This window comes from Amphiprion ocellaris, chromosome 24 (genome assembly GCF_022539595.1).
Source record: "Amphiprion ocellaris isolate individual 3 ecotype Okinawa chromosome 24, ASM2253959v1, whole genome shotgun sequence".
NCBI lineage: Eukaryota > Metazoa > Chordata > Actinopteri > Pomacentridae > Amphiprion > Amphiprion ocellaris.
In genome coordinates this window covers 3,103,107-3,118,750 of record NC_072789.1, presented here as the reverse complement: position 1 = coordinate 3,118,750, position 15,644 = coordinate 3,103,107, and the positions used below count along the sequence as shown (strand labels likewise).

At 37.9% G+C, this 15,644-nt stretch overlaps 1 protein-coding gene and 1 long non-coding RNA gene across 4 annotated transcripts in view; one reads left to right on the top strand and one right to left on the bottom strand.

The window, feature by feature from the left end:
- LOC111583877 (probable ribonuclease ZC3H12C) overlaps positions 1 to 15,340 on the bottom strand; it is a 36,266-nt gene extending 20,926 nt beyond the window's left edge. Inside the window, exons 1-2 of one of the 3 annotated variants that reach the window (XM_055008517.1) lie at positions 13,787 to 14,395; positions 13,478 to 13,669 (exon numbers count right to left, since the gene is read on the bottom strand). The gene's annotated coding sequence lies outside the window, so the exon portion shown is untranslated. The other 2 variants (XM_055008518.1, XM_055008519.1) reach the window with 2 other exon arrangements.
- LOC129348318 (uncharacterized) lies at positions 7,296 to 7,797 on the top strand. The gene is made up of 3 exons (XR_008600842.1): positions 7,296 to 7,336; positions 7,417 to 7,667; positions 7,756 to 7,797. It is a non-coding gene; the product is annotated as an uncharacterized LOC129348318 (long non-coding RNA).
- Positions 15,341 to 15,644: the final 304 nt, after the last annotated feature.

Sequence of the window (15,644 nt, the reverse complement as noted above, 5' to 3'; positions counted from 1 at the left end):
TTACTTAAATGCCAATAATGTCCCAATACAATGCAGAGCAGCCACCTTCACGTTACTCCCACACAGGCTGATTATCATCTTGCGTATGAAACTTGACACTGTTGGCCCTCTTAAAAAGAATCACTTATGAATCAGAATTAGCTCCTAAGTATAATTCAGTCACGAAAGAGAGTTTAAAAACAACATATAAAACAGGACAGCATCCAAAAAAATACCAGATAAAAAAAGTTTCTGTAAACGTACTACTGCATTTCCGGACTGGAGCTAAACTAACTGAATCGTCTATGACGTTTCTTTAGTGTCGCATTATGTCGATTGAAAAACGTCACTTTGTGAAAAACATCAAAAGATATGTCTGTCAATGAAAAAGTCATGGGGAATTGGGTTGAGAAAAACGTCATAGTATACCATGTCAATAAGAAACTATCATAATTCAGAATGTCCCTCAAAAAACGTTATATTTTAGAAAGTCGCCAAAAAAAGTCATAATGCTATGAGTTTTTGTTGCGACTTTGTATAATAAAATGTTTTGCTCAAATGTTTTGGTCGCTCAAAAAACGTCATAGTACAGCCTTTGGTCCAAAAAACGTCATGGTATAGCATGTCACTCAAAAACATCATATTATAGCATGTCGCCCAAAAAAAGTCATAGTATAGCATGTCGCCCAAAAAAAGTCATAGTATAGCATGTCGCCCAAAAAAAGTCATAGTATAGCATGTCGCCCAAAAAAAGTCATAGTATAGCATGTCGCCCAATAGACGTCATAGTAAAGCCTTTGGTCCAAAAAACGTTGTAGTATAGCTGTAGCCCAAAAGACGTCATAGTATAACATGTCACCCAAAAAATGTCATAGTACAGTATGTCATCCAAAATGTCACAAAAATGTCATAGTTTAGTATGTCGTCCAAAATCTGATCAAAACATCATAGTTTAGAATGTTGTGCAAAATATTACAAAACCATCACAGTTTAGTATGTCGTCCAAAATATGATCAAAACATCATAGTTTAGTATGTCGTCCAAAATTTGACAAAAACGTCATAGTTTAGTATGACGTCCAAAATGTCACAAGAACGTCATAGTTTAGTATGACGTGCAAAATGTTACAAAAAAGTCATAGTTTAGTATCAAAACATCATAGTTTAGTATGTCGTCCAAAATGTCACAAAAACATCACAGTTTAGTATGTCGTCCAAAATGTCACAAAAACGTCATAGTTTAGTATGTCATCCATAATACGATCAAAACATCATAGTTTAGTCTGTCGCCCATAATTGGACAAAAACATCATAGTTTAGTATGTCGTCCAAAATTTGACAAAAACATCGTAGTTTAGTATGTTGTCAAAAATGTCACAAAAACGTCATAGTTTAGTATGTTGTCAAAAATGTCACAAAAACGTCATAGTTTAGTATGTCGTCCATAATATGACAAAAACGTCATAGTTTAGTATGTCGTCCAAAATGTCAAAAAAACGTCATAGTTTAGTATGTCGTCCAAAATGTCACAAAAATGTCATAGTTTAGTATGTCGTCCAAAATGTCACAAAAATGTCATAGTTTAGTATGTCGTCCAAAATGTCACAAAAATGTCATAGTTTAGTATGTCGTCCAAAATATGACAAAAACGTCATAGTTTAGTATGTCGTCCAAATAATGACAAAAACATCATAGTTTAGTATGTCGTCCATAATATGACAAAAACGTCATAGTTTAGTATGTCGTCCATAATATGACAAAAACGTCATAGTTTAGTATGTCGTCCAAAATGTCACAAGAACGTCATAGTTTAGTATGACGTGCAAAATGTTACAAAAAAGTCATAGTTTAGTATCAAAACATCATAGTTTAGTATGTCGTCCAAAATGTCACAAAAACATCACAGTTTAGTATGTCGTCCAAAATGTCACAAAAACGTCATAGTTTAGTATGTCATCCATAATACGATCAAAACATCATAGTTTAGTCTGTCGCCCATAATTGGACAAAAACATCATAGTTTAGTATGTCGTCCAAAATTTGACAAAAACATCGTAGTTTAGTATGTTGTCAAAAATGTCACAAAAACGTCATAGTTTAGTATGTCATCCATAATATGACAAAAACGTCATAGTTTAGTATGTCGTCCAAAATGTCACAAAAACGTCATAGTTTAGTATGTCGTCCAAAATGTCACAAAAATGTCATAGTTTAGTATGTCGTCCAAAATGTCACAAAAATGTCATAGTTTAGTATGTCGTCCAAAATGTCACAAAAATGTCATAGTTTAGTATGTCGTCCAAAATATGACAAAAACGTCATAGTTTAGTATGTTGTCCAAATAATGACAAAAACATCATAGTTTAGTATGTCGTCCAAATAATGACAAAAACATCATAGTTTAGTATGTCGTCCATAATATGACAAAAACGTCATAGTTTAGTATGTCGTCCAAAATTTCACAAAAACGTCATAGTTTTGTATGTCGTCCAAAATATGATCAAAACATCATAGTTTAGTATGTCATCCAAAAAGTCAAAAAAACGTCATAGTTTAGGATGTCGTCCAAAATTTGACAAAAACGTCATAGTTTAGTATGTCGTCCAAAATATGACAAAAACGTCACAGTTTAGTATGTCGTCCAAAATATCATCAAAACGTCATAGTTTAGTATGTCGTCCAAAATATGACAACAACATCATAGTTTAGTATGTCGTCCAAAATACGACAACAACGTCATAGTTTAGTATGTTGTCCAAAATATGACAAAAACATCATAGTTTAGTATGACGTCCAAAAAGTCACAAAAATGTCATAGTTTAGTATGTCGTCCAAAAAGTCAAAAAAACGTCATAGTTTAGTATGTCGTCCAAAATTTGACAAAAACGTCATAGTTTAGTATGTTGTCCAAAAAGTCACAAAAACATCATAGTTTAGTATGTCGTCCAAAAAGTCACCAAAATGTCATAGTATAGTATGTTGTCCAAACTGTCCCAAAAACGTCATAGTTTAGTATGTCGTCCAAAATATGACAAAAACATCACAGTTCAGTATGTCTTCCAAAATATGACAAAAATGTCATAGTTTAGTATGTCGTCCAAAAAGTCAAAAAAACGTCATAGTTTAGTATGTCGTCCAAAATATAATCAAAACATCATAGTTTATTATGTCGTCCAAAATATGACAAAAACATCACAGTTTAGTATGTCGTCCAAAATGTCACAAAATTGGCATAGTTTAGTAATTGGATGACATACTAAACTATGACTTTTTTTCAAATTTTCGACGACATACTAAACTATGACATTTTCATCATTTTTTGGACGACATAATAAACTATGACATTTTTGTCATATTTTGGACAACATACTAAGCTATGACGTTTTGATCATTTTTTGGACGACATACTAAACTTCATCAGGTAGTTAAACAAAAAAACATCAAAGAACAGTCTTTCAACGTTAATTATTCTGTGCATGTTTTCATTTTTCTTCAGTAAAATCCTCAGACATACAGCTCAGCACACCAAAAGCTAAAGACCTCATAAAACAAACAAAAACTCAGAATTCCTGCATCTGAACCACCACTGACATCACAGTAGCTTCAGTTTTATGTAATTTCACTCACACATTCTAGAGTTTTTCCTGTTTGGGGTTGAATCCTCAGTTGATGTATTTGGATTTTCTATCTTGTTTTCTTTTATCTGAGCCACATCATCATTCCTGAGTTGTAATTTCTGTTTCATGAGGACTTTTTTTTGCTTCTGTCTTCACAGATTCTATGGATATTTGGACTATATAGATGTCAGCATTTCATTTAAAGCAGCATCTGCAGTGATTCACAAGGTGAGTTATGTTTGCCTACATTGCTTTAGTCTATTGCACAGTTGCAGTTACTTTTTTCCCCCTGATGTTAAAGGAACAATATGACATGTTAAATTCTAGTCTATCTCTTTACTGAGCAGAATGTGTCAAAACACATGTGGTCAGGGAAGAAAAGTACAGGAGTAAAGTGAAAAGTGTTCCTTGAACAGGTCTGTTTTCTGGCAGGTTATTGAACAAGCAGACATTCATGTAATCTAAGATGTGATTTTAGACAAAGTGAACCTTAAACTGTGAAACTTTCAATGCAGCATCAGCAAAGACAGGAAAACTGGCATAAAATAGATGTAAATCCTGATAGAGGCTTTAAAGCCTTCAATTTTAACCATTTCTGGGGGCATGTTTGCTCTGAAATAAGTACAAAAACAGAACTATTCTAAAAGTATCCCGATGCTGCGTGACACTACTGATAGGTCGAATTCAACTATTAGCAACAGCATTGCTAAAACCTAAAAAACACTGTAAATGAAATGTGAAATTGCATTATTCTCAGTTAAATTTAAACTTTTAGATGGGACATAACATCATTAACAGTCAAGCATTATACACAGCAGTATTATGTACATTTGATACAGTATTTTTAGCCTTTAAAAACTGTACATTTTACAGGACACTTTTCATGCCATTACTGAAGACATGAGATTTCTTAACTGTTGGAGTCAGTTTAAGGCAAGTTGTGCTTTAATAGTTGAACTTTTAAGTGACCGAAAATTGTCCTCCAAATAAGACCTGGGTCATTTTAGGATTGTAAACTTATTACAGAAGTTGTGCAAATAATAGGTTCCTCTGTGCAAAATGAAATGCATCTTCTTTGCTTCAATGCAGGAAAATTCTTTTGAAGTGCAGGTTGGTTTCAGCTGAAAGCCACACGAGGGCAGCACTTACACATTTTCTTTTCTAATCCAGCTCACATCCTCTAACAGCAGCATCGGAAATTGTTTTATGTTTAATATATCCTTGTAATCAAATTCTGGGTTTAAAAGCTACTGTAGAAAGTTTTCTGTAGCTTACGTCAGACAGTCATGTTATTGTGTTTTGTGGTAAATCATCTTAAAGAGCTAGAAGACATGTCCAGCTGTTGTATTTAAAACCATTTATACAGCAGAGAAACAATTGTAGTCATGTGTTTGTTTTTTATTTTAGGGTGTGTAGCAGTGGAGAAGGAAGCAGCAGCTGAAGCGTGTTAGGGTTTCCTGCAGGAGAGAGGAGGGATGGTGGCATTGTCATCACAGCAGGCAATGTTGTTTGACAGGTAAAGCTGTGGATTTGTTGAAACAGGCAAGAGTAGGGCTTTATTGACTGGCAGGCTGACACAGACACAGCGAAGAACAAACTAGCTTCTTCTTCTTCTCCAGACTTTGATCATTTGCTTATCTTTCTGTTTTCTTTTTTTGTTTTACATGCTGAGAGAGCCAACGTCTGCGGTGGACGATTAAAGACCGAGTTGTCGACATCCATAGAGGTGAGTTACACACACACAGTGTCACGTAGGTGATGGGTGTTTTCTGTCTGTGTCTCACTTTATTGTGGTGACTTGTTTTGATGACTTGTATGTCTGATTGATTGCTTTGTCACAGATTGCAGACAGTAGGCTTTGCTCATGTGTTTCTTTCTTTCAGATGCTGAGAGAGCAAGTGGTGGACATCCAGAGAGGAGAGGTGAGTTAGAAACATGCACATTGTCAGTCATTGCAGACAGCAGACTTTGCTGCTTTATTCATGTGTTTGATTGTTTCAGATGCTGAGAGATCAAGTGGTGGACGTCCAGAGAGGAGAGGTGAGTTAGACATTGTCACACATTGCAGACAGTAGACTTTGTTGCTTTACTTATGTGCTTCTTGTGTTTGATTGTTTCAGATCCTGAGAGATCAAGTGGTGGACATCCAGAGAGCAGAGGTGAGTTAGAAACATGCACATTGTCACACATTGTAGACAGTAGACTTTGTTCTTTTACTAATGTGTTTCTTGTGTTTGTTTGTTTCAGGTCCTGAGAGATCAAGCGGTGGACGTCCAGAGAGGAGAGGTGAGTTAGACATTGTCACACATTGCAGACAGTAGACTTTGTTGCTTTACTTATGTGTTTCTTGTGTTTGATGTGTCAGATCCTGAGAGATCAAGTGGTGGACGTCCAGAGAGGAGAGGTGAGTTAGAAACATACACATTGTCAGTCATTGTAGACAGTAGACTTTGTTCTTTTACTCATGTGTTTATTGTGTTTGATTGTTTAAGATCATGAGAGATCAAGTGGTGGACGTCCAGAGAGGAGAGGTGAGTTAGAAACATGCACATTGTCAGTCATTGTAGACAGTAGACTTTGTTGCTTTACTTATGTGTTTATTGTGTTTGATTGTTTCAGATCCTGAGAGACCAAGCGGTGGACGTCCAGAGAGAAGAGGTGAGTTAGAAACATGCACATTGTCAGTCATTGTAGACAGTAGACTTTGTTGCTTTACTTATGTGTTTCTTGTGTTTGATGTTTCAGATCCTGAGAGACCAAGCGGTGGACGTCCATAGAGGAGAGGTGAGTTAGACATTGTCACACATTGCAGACAGTAGACTTTGTTCTTTTACTCATGTGTTTATTGTGTTTGATTGTTTCAGATCCTGAGAGATCAAGTGGTGGACGTCCAGAGAGGAGAGGTGAGTTAGACATTGTCACACATTGCAGACAGTAGACTTTGTTCTTTTACTCATGTGTTTCTTGTGTTTGTTTGTTTCAGGTCCTGAGAGAGCAAGTGGTGGACGTCCAGAGAGGAGAGGTGAGTTAGAAACATGCACATTGTCACACATTGCAGACAGTAGACTTTGTTGCTTTACTTATGTGTTTCTTGTGTCTGATGTTTCAGATCCTGAGAGATCAAGTGGTGGACGTCCAGAGAGGAGAGGTGAGTTAGAAACATACACATTGTCAGTCATTGTAGACAGTAGACTTTGTTCTTTTACTAATGTGTTTATTGTGTTTGATTGTTTCAGATGCTGAGAGATCAAGTGGTGGACGTCCAGAGAGGAGAGGTGAGTTAGACATTGTCACACATTGCAGACAGTAGACTTTGTTCTTTTACTCATGTGTTTATTGTGTTTGATTGTTTCAGATGCTGAGAGATCAAGTGGTGGACGTCCAGAGAGGAGAGGTGAGTTAGACATTGTCACACATTGCTGCTTTATTCATGTGTTTGTTTTTTTCAGATGCTGAGAAACCAAGTGGTGGACGTCCAGAGAGGAGAGGTGAGTTAGAAACATGCACATTGTCAGTCATTGTAGACAGTAGACTTTGTTGCTTTACTTATGTGTTTCTTGTGTTTGATGTTTCAGATCCTGAGAGACCAAGTGGTGGACGTCCAGAGAGGAGAGGTGAGTTAGAAACATGCACATTGTCACACATTGTAGACAGTAGACTTTGTTCTTTTACTAATGTGTTTCTTGTGTTTGTTTGTTTCAGATCCTGAGAGATCAAGTGGTGGACGTCCAGAGAGGAGAGGTGAGTTAGACATTGTCACACATTGCAGACAGTAGACTTTGTTCTTTTACTCATGTGTTTATTGTGTTTGATTGTTTCAGATCCTGAGAGATCAAGTGGTGGACGTCCAGAGAGGAGAGGTGAGTTAGACATTGTCACACATTGCAGACAGTAGACTTTGTTGCTTTACTTATGTGTTTCTTGTGTTTGATGTTTCATATCCTGAGAGACCAAGCGGTGGACGTCCAGAGAGGAGAGGTGAGTTAGACATTGTCACACATTGCTGCTTTATTCATGTGTTTGTTTTTTTCAGATGCTGAGAGACCAAGCGGTGGACGTCCAGAGAGGAGAGGTGAGTTAGAAACATGCACATTGTCAATCATTGTGGACAGTAGACTTTGTTCTTTTACTCATGTGTTTCTTGTGTTTGATTGTTTCAGATGCTGAGAGATCAAGTGGTGGACGTCCAGAGAGGAGAGGTGAGTTAGAAACATGCACATTGTCAATCATTGTGGACAGTAGACTTTGTTCTTTTACTCATGTGTTTCTTGTGTTTGATTGTTTCAGATGCTGAGAGATCAAGTGGTGGACGTCCAGAGAGGAGAGGTGAGTTAGAAACATGCACATTGTCAGTCATTGTAGACAGTAGACTTTGTTGCTTTACTTATGTGTTTATTGTGTTTGATTGTTTCAGATCCTGAGAGATCAAGTGGTGGACGTCCAGAGAGGAGAGGTGAGTTAGACATTGTCACACATTGCAGACAGTAGACTTTGTTGCTTTACTTATGTGTTTCTTGTGTTTGATGTTTCAGATCCTGAGAGACCAAGCGGTGGACGTTCATAGAGGAGAGGTGAGTTAGACATTGTCACACATTGCAGACAGTAGACTTTGTTCTTTTACTCATGTGTTTATTGTGTTTGATTGTTTCAGATCCTGAGAGACCAAGCGGTGGACGTCCATAGAGGAGAGGTGAGTTAGACATTGTCACACATTGTAGACAGTAGACTTTGTTCTTTTACTCATGTGTTTCTTGTGTTTGATTGTTTCAGATCCTGAGAGATCAAGTGCTGGACGTCCAGAGAGCAGAGGTGAGTTACACATTGTCACACATTGCTGCTTCATTCATGTGTTTGTTTGTTTCATATGGTGAGAGACCAAGTGGTGGACGTCCAGAGAGAAGAGGTGAGTTAGAAACATGCACATTGTCAGTCATTGTAGACAGTAGACTTTGTTGCTTTACTTATGTGTTTATTGTGTTTGATTGTTTCAGATGCTGAGAGATCAAGTGGTGGACGTCCAGAGAGGAGAGGTGAGTTAGACATTGTCACACATTGCAGACAGTAGACTTTGTTCTTTTACTCATGTGTTTATTGTGTTTGATTGTTTCAGATCCTGAGAGATCAAGTGGTGGACGTCCAGAGAGGAGAGGTGAGTTAGACATTGTCACACATTGCTGCTTTATTCATGTGTTTGATTGTTTCAGATGCTGAGAGACCAAGCGGTGGACGTCCAGAGAGGAGAGGTGAGTTAGACATTGTCACACATTGTAGACAGTAGACTTTGTTCTTTTACTCATGTGTTTATTGTGTTTGATTGTTTCAGATCCTGAGAGATCAAGTGGTGGACGTCCAGAGAGCAGAGGTGAGTTAGAAACATGCACATTGTCAATCATTGTGGACAGTAGACTTTGTTCTTTTACTCATGTGTTTCTTGTGTTTGATTGTTTCAGATGCTGAGAGATCAAGTGGTGGACGTCCAGAGAGGAGAGGTGAGTTAGAAACATGCACATTGTCAATCATTGTGGACAGTAGACTTTGTTCTTTTACTCATGTGTTTCTTGTGTTTGATTGTTTCAGATGCTGAGAGATCAAGTGGTGGACGTCCAGAGAGGAGAGGTGAGTTAGAAACATGCACATTGTCAGTCATTGTAGACAGTAGACTTTGTTGCTTTACTTATGTGTTTCTTGTGTTTGATGTTTCAGATCCTGAGAGACCAAGCGGTGGACGTCCAGAGAGGAGAGGTGAGTTAGAAACATGCACATTGTCAGTCATTGTAGACAGTAGACTTTGTTGCTTTACTTATGTGTTTCTTGTGTTTGATGTTTCAGATCCTGAGAGACCAAGCGGTGGACGTCCAGAGAGGAGAGGTGAGTTAGAAACATGCACAGTGTAGGTGATGGGTGTTTTGAGTTTGATTCATTGCTTTGTCATAGATTGAAGACATGGGACTTTGATCATATTTGTCTTTTATTTGTTTCAGGAGGTTGACAGAGACAGACAGAGGTGAGTTACAACAAGAAAAAGTTATGTATGGTGTCACACATTGAAGACAGCGTTGTTGATTGTTTGCTTTTGTGTTCATGTCTTTTAGGAGGTGTCAGAGGATGTGCTGTGGAAGTTCTTCTTCTTCTTCTTCTTCTTCTTCTTCTTCTTCTTCTTCTTCTTCTTCTTCTTCTTCTTCTTCTTCTTCTTCTTCTTCTTCTTCTTCTTCTTCTTCTTCTTCTTCTTCTTCTTCTTCTTCTTCTTCTTCTTCTTCTTCTTCTTCTTCTTCTTCTTCTTCTTCTTCTTCTTCTTCTTCTTCTTCTTCTTCTTCTTCTTCTTCTTCTTCTTCTTCTTCTTCTTCTTCTTCTTCTTCTTCTTCTTCTTCTTCTTCTTCTTCTTCTTCTTCTTCTTCTTCTTCTTCTTCTTCTTCTTCTTCTTCTTCTTCTTCTTCTTCTTCTTCTTCTTCTTCTTCTTCTTCTTCTTCTTCTTCTTCTTCTTCTTCTTCTTCTTCTTCTTCTTCTTCTTCTTCTTCTTCTTCTTCTTCTTCTTCTTCTTCTTCTTCTTCTTCTTCTTCTTCTTCTTCTTCTTCTTCTTCTTCTTCTTCTTCTTCTTCTTCTTCTTCTTCTTCTTCTTCTTCTTCTTCTTCTTCTTCTTCTTCTTCTTCTTCTTCTTCTTCTTCTTCTTCTTCTTCTTCTTCTTCTTCTTCTTCTTCTTCTTCTTCTTCTTCTTCTTCTTCTTCTTCTTCTTCTTCTTCTTCTTCTTCTTCTTCTTCTTCTTCTTCTTCTTCTTCTTCTTCTTCTTCTTCTTCTTCTTCTTCTTCTTCTTCTTCTTCTTCTTCTTCTTCTTCTTCTTCTTCTTCTTCTTCTTCTTCTTCTTCTTCTTCTTCTTCTTCTTCTTCTTCTTCTTCTTCTTCTTCTTCTTCTTCTTCTTCTTCTTCTTCTTCTTCTTCTTCTTCTTCTTAATGGAATTTCACCTAAATAAAAAAAAAAAAAAAAAAAAAAGAGTCCAAACTGCATTGTCGTCAATTTTTCTGAAAAACAAAGAGGAAAGTGTGAAGAGAGAGAAAAGTAGGAAAGAGGAAAAGAGTAAAGTGTGAGAAAAAAGCAAAGAGAGAAGAGAGGAAAAAGAAGAAAGTTTAAGGAAAGAACAAAGTGTGAGGAAAGAGGATAGAGGAAAAAAGACTAAGTGTGAGAGGAAAAAAAGACTAAGTGTGAGAAAAAAGGGGATAGAGGAAAAAAGACTAAGTGAGAGAAAAGGGGATAGAGGAAAAAAAGACTAAGTGTGAGAGGAAAAAAAGACTAAGTGTGAGAGGAAAAAAGACTAAGTGTGAGAGGAAAAAAAGACTAAGTGTGAGAGAAAAGGGGATAGAGGAAAAAAGACTAAGTGAGAGAGGAAAAAAGACTAAGTGTGAGAGGAAAAAAAGACTAAGTGTGAGAGAAAAGGGGACAGAGGAAAAAAAGACTAAGTGTGAGAGGAAAAAAAAACTAAGTGTGAGAGAAAAGGGGATAGAGGAAAAAAAGACTAAGTGTGAGAGAAAAGGGGACAGAGGAAAAAAAGACTAAGTGTGAGAGGAAAAAAGACTAAGTGTGAGAGGAAAAAAGACTAAGTGTGAGAGGAAAAAAAGACTAAGTGTGAGAGGAAAAAAAAACTAAGTGTGAGAGAAAAGGGGACAGAGGAAAAAAGACTAAGTGTGAGAGGAAAAAAGACTAAGTGTGAGAAAAAAGGGGATAGAGGAAAAAAGACTAAGTGTGAGAGGAAAAAAGACTAAGTGTGAGAGAAAAGGGGATAGAGGAAAAAGAGACTAAGTGTGAGAGGAAAAAAAGACTAAGTGTGAGAGAAAAAGGATAGAGAAAAAAAGACTAAGTGTGAGAGGGAAAAAAGACTAAGTGTGAGAGAAAAGAGGATAGAGGAAAAAAAGACTAAGTGTGAGAAAAAGGGATAGAGGAAAAAAGACTAAGTGAGAGAAAAGGGGATAGAGGAAAAAAAGACTAAGTGTGAGAGGGAAAAAAGACTAAGTGTGAGAGAAAAGGGGATAGAGGAAAAAAAGACTAAGTGTGAGAGAAAAAGGATAGAGGAAAAAAAGACTAAGTGTGAGAGGGAAAAAAGACTAAGTGTGAGAGAAAAGGGGATAGAGGAAAAAAAGACTAAGTGTGAGAGGGAAAAAAGACTAAGTGTGAGAGAAAAGGGGATAGAGGAAAAAAAGACTAAGTGTGAGAGGGAAAAAAGACTAAGTGTGAGAGAAAAGGGGATAGAGGAAAAAAAGACTAAGTGTGAGAAAAAAGGGGATAGAGGAAAAAAAGACTAAGTGTGAGAGAAAAAGGATAGAGGAAAAAAAGACTAAGTGTGAGAGGGAAAAAAGACTAAGTGTGAGAGAAAAGGGGATAGAGGAAAAAAAGACTAAGTGTGAGAAAAAAGGGGATAGAGGAAAAAAGACTAAGTGAGAGAAAAGGGGATAGAGGAAAAAAAGACTAAGTGTGAGAGGAAAAAAAAACTAAGTGTGAGAGAAAAGGGGACAGAGGAAAAAAGACTAAGTGTGAGAGGAAAAAAAGACTAAGTGTGAGAGAAAAGGGGATAGAGGAAAAAAAGACTAAGTGTGAGAGAAAAGGGGATAGAGGAAAAAAAGACTAAGTGTGAGAAAAAAGGGGATAGAGGAAAAAAGACTAAGTGTGAGAGAAAAGGGGACAGAGGAAAAAAAGACTAAGTGTGAGAGGAAAGGGGACAGAGGAAAAAAGACTAAGTGTGAGAGGAAAAAAAGACTAAGTGTGAGAGAAAAGGGGATAGAGGAAAAAAAACTAAGTGTGAGAGAAAAGGGGATACAGGAAAAAAAGACTAAGTGTGAGAGGAAAAAAAAGACTGAGTGTGAGAGGAAAAAAGACTAAGTGTGAGAGGAAAAAAGACTAAGTGTGAGAGGAAAAAAAGACTAAGTGTGAGAGAAAGGGGATAGAGGAAAAAAGACTAAGTGTAAGAAAAAAAACAGAAGATTAAAAACAAGAAAGTTGAAGGAAAGAACAAAGAAAAAGAACAAAGTGTGAAAAAAGAGGAAAAAGAACAAAGTGTGAAAATAGCTAAGTGTGAGAAAATAGCAAAATGTAAGAAAAGAGCAGTGTGAGGAAAGTAAAAAGAACAAAGTGTAACAAAGGACGAAAAAGAACAGTGTGAGAAAAGAGGAAAAAAGAACAAAGTGTGATTAAAAACAACAAAGTGTGAGGAAAGACGAAAAAGAACAAAGTGTGAGAAAAGAGCAAAGTGTGAAAATACCAAAGGAAGACGAAAGAGGAAAAAGAACAGTGTGAAAATAGCAAAGTAAGAGTAAAGAGGAAAAAGAACAAATTCTGAAAATAGCAAAGTAATAGGAAAATGAACTAATTGAGAAAATACCAAAGTAATAGGAAAGATGAAAAAGAACAAAGTGTGAGAAAATATGAAAACTAGCAAAGTGTGAGAAAAGAACATAGTGTGAAAATAGCTAAGTGTGAGAAAACAGCAAAGTGGAAAGCACTAAAGCAGAAATGCAAGGCACCGGAAAACAGTGCAAACATGAAGCAGAAATACAACAGCCATCTCCTCCATGAGTGTGTTTAACTCACCTCTATGGATGTCTACGTCGTCTTTAATCGTCCACTGCAGATCTCGTCTCTCGGCATGTAAAAGAAACAAAACATATGGCGACATCAGCAAACAATCAAAGTCCCATGTCTTCAATTTATGTCAAACCCATGAATGACGCAGACAAGTGACCAGGATAAAGTCCAAACATGACCCAGATGGAAAACAGCCAACACCTCAAGGACAGAGTATGTCAAAGCAAAGAGTTAGACATGCAAAGAACCCGAACAAAGTGCAAACATGACACAGATGACACAAAACAGCCATCGCTTCCATCAATGTGTGTGACTCACCTCTATGGATGTCAACATCGTCTTTAATCGTCCACTGCACATCTCGGTCTCTCGGCATGTAAAACAAAGAAAATGGCAACATCAGCAAACAATCAAAGTCCCATGTCTTCAATTTATATCAAAGCCATGAATGACACATACAAGTGACCAAGATAAAGTCCAAACGTGACCCAGATGGAAAACAGCCAACACCTCAAGGACAGAGAATGTCAAAGCAAAGAGTTAAACATGCAAAGAACCCGAATAAAGTGCAAACATGACACAAACGACACAAAACAGCCATCGCTTCCATCAATGTGTGTGACTCACCTCTATGGATGTCAACATCGTCTTTAATCGTCCACTGCACATCTCGGTCTCTCGACATGTAAAACAAAGAAAATGGCGACATCAGGAAACAATCAAAGTCCCATGTCTTCAATTTATGTCAAAGCCATGAATGACGCAGACGAGTGACCAGCATTAAGTCCAAACGTGACCCAGATGGAAACCAGCCAACACCTCAAGGACAGAGTGTGTCAAAGCAAAGAGTTAGACATGCAAAGAACCCGAACAAAGTGCAAACATGACACAGACGACACAAAACTGCCATCGCTTCCGTCAATGTGTGTGACTCACCTCTATGGATGGCAACGACGGTGTCTTTAATCGTCCACTGCACATCTCAGTCTCTCGGCATGTAAAAGAAAGAAACAAAACTGCTACATCAGCAAACGATCAAAGTCCCATGTCTTCAATTTATGTCAAAGCCATGAATGACACAGACAAGTGACCAGCATTAAGTCCAAACGTGACCGAGATGGAAAACAGCCAACACCTCAAGGACAGAGTGTGTCAAAGCAAAGAGTTAGACATGCAAAGAACCCGAACAAAGTGCAAACATGACAGACGACACAAAACAGCCATCGCTTCCATCAATGTGTGTGACTCACCTCTATGGATGTCAACGTCGTCTTTAATCGTCCACTGCACATCTCGTCTCTCGGCATGTAAAAGAAACAAAACATATGGCGACATCAGCAAACAATCAAAGTCCCATGTCTTCAATTTATGTCAAAGCCATGAATGACGCAGACAAGTGACCAGGATAAAGTCCAAACGTGACCCAGATGGAAAACAGCCAACACCTCAAGGACAGAGTGTGTCAAAGCAAAGAGTTACACATGCAAAGAACCCGAACAAAGTGCAAACATGACACAGACAACACAAAACAGCCATCGCTTCCGTCAATGTGTGTGACTCACCTCTATGGATGGCAACGACGGTGTCTTTAATCGTCCACTGCACATCTCAGTCTCTCGGCATGTAAAAGAAAGAAACAAAACTGCTACATCAGCAAACGATCAAAGTCCCATGTCTTCAATTTATGTCAAAGCCATGAATGACACAGACAAGTGACCAGCATTAAGTCCAAACGTGACCGAGATGGAAAACAGCCAACACCTCAAGGACAGAGTGTGTCAAAGCAAAGAGTTAGACATGCAAAGAACCCGAACAAAGTGCAAACATGACACAGACGACACAAAACAGCCATCGCTTCCGTCAATGTGTGTGACTCACCTCTATGGATGTCAACGTCCTCTTTAATCGTCCACTGCACATCTCAGTCTCTCCGCATGTAAAACAAACAAAGAAAATGGCGACATCAGCTAACAATCAAAGTCCCATGTCTTCAATTTATGTCAAAGCCATGAATGACGCAGACGAGTGACCAGGATTAAGTCCAAACGTGACCCAGATGGAAAACGGCCAACACCTCAAGGACAGAGTGTGTCAAAGCAAAGAGTTAGACATGCAAAGAACCCGAACAAAGTGCAAACATGACAGACGACACAAAACAGCCATCGCTTCTGTCAATGTGTATGACTCATCTCTATGGATGTCAACGTCCTCTTTAATCGTCCACTGCGCATCTCGGTCTCTCCGCATGTAAAAGAAAGAAAATAGCAACATCAGCAAACGATCAAAGTCCCATGTCTTCAATTTCTGTCAAAGCCATGAATTAGACAAAAAAAAGTGACCAGGATAAAGTCCAAACGTGACACAGACAACAGAAATCGCCTACATGACAATGTGTGCAACTCACCTCTAGGGATGTCAACGACGGCGTCTTTAATCGTCCACTGCAGATCTCGGTCTCTCGGCATGTAAAAGAAAGAAACAAAAC